This window comes from Bos javanicus, chromosome 13, assembly GCF_032452875.1.
Source record: "Bos javanicus breed banteng chromosome 13, ARS-OSU_banteng_1.0, whole genome shotgun sequence".
NCBI lineage: Eukaryota > Metazoa > Chordata > Mammalia > Artiodactyla > Bovidae > Bos > Bos javanicus.
Genome location: NC_083880.1, coordinates 72,193,856 through 72,195,417, shown reverse-complemented (window position 1 = coordinate 72,195,417; position 1,562 = coordinate 72,193,856).

Here is a 1,562-nt window from a genome sequence, read left to right as displayed (position 1 = left end):
CCTTCAGGGGAAAGGGAAGAACCTCAGGATAAGCCAGAGTGGGTGAGTAGGACTGCGGGGAGGGGGCGCTGGGCAGAAGCCCCTGCCAGGTTGCAGGCCAGGCCACTGTGAAACGCCCCCCGGGAGCTTATGATGAACCTGTGCGTGCGTGTTGTCGCTTCGGTTGTGTCCCGACTCTGTGACCCAATGGACCATAGCCCACCAGCCTCTTCTGTCCGTAAGATTCTCCAGGAAAGAATACTAGAGTGGGTTGCCATGCCCTCCTCCAGGGGATCTTCCTGACTCGGGGGTCAAACCTGCGCCTCTTACATCCCCTCCACTGGCAGGTGGGTTCTTTACCACTGGCACCACCTCCGTTCCCCCCGTGATGCGCCTGGAGTAGGGGAAACGGTGTGCAAATTGTCCCAAGGCACGCCGGGTCCGCTATGGGTGTTCCAGTCACAGTAGAGATAAAGACACCCCACCCTCACCTCACTGCAGGGCAGGTCGCCCATCGAAGCCAGCAGCCCTGCTTGGGGCAGTCAGTGACTGTGCTTGGGTCCCGCAGGTCACCAGGGGCAAGAATTTGGTAGTGGGCAGAGTGGCGATCCAAGCCAAGAAAGCAGCAAAGTCACAGACGGTGTGGAAAGCAGGCATGGCCCAGCCACCGCACTGGCTGGTGTCCAGTTTAGCCATGTGAGACTGTGGGAAGCAGGTGGGAAGAGTGAAGGCCGGTCCCAGGTCTCAAACAGGAACCAGGTGCAGCAGGTCAGGGTTCCAGCCAGGCTCGACTATGTGTGAGCACATGGGGGCCACCTGGGGAAGGCTGCCAGTACCGACTGGGTGACAAGTGAGCAGCCTCGATGGAGATGGCGTGTCAGTCGGACTTGAACCCCGGTAACTCCCAATACTCCTCTTTAGAGGGTGGCGACCCCAGGCAAGACGACCTGCCCTCAAGTCTCCCTGGGGAACCAGAGGCACTGAAGCAGGTTGTGGATACCAGCCTGCCCCTCACCACAGGATGAACTGAGGTCCCAGCCCCCAGGGATGGCCAAAGGCCCCATCCGAGGGATCCCACTGCTGGAAACATTGCTCCTCAATTTAGACCTTCTCAGACCTGGGACCTGCCCCTTGTCTACCCAGCCCAGGACTCTTCCCAGCTTACAAGCCAAGGGCCACAGTCTGCGCGCTGGGCCATGACGAGGGAGGGCCAGGTTCCACCCAGCTGATGGTTACTCCTGCTTTACCAGCCCGATCTGGAGGTGGGGCTCATCATAGGCCAGTCCAGCCCCCTACAGCAGAGGCCCACCACTGTCCCACCTTCCCCCAACCCCACCCAACAGCCAAGAGACCTCGGAGCCTTCAGTCGCTTGGATGCAGAGAAAACTGCCTCTTGGCACCCTGGCTTCCCAGGGGCAATAGGGTCCAGAGCACCAGGCCTGGGCTGTGCAGACAAGGTGGCACTCTTAGGATGGGGGGACCTGACCTAAGGTCCTAAGGTCAGGTCCCCCCATCCCTCAGGGCCCTAAGGACAGTCACCAGGGAACCACAAGCGGGATCCAGGAGGAAGGTGGAGACCAGAG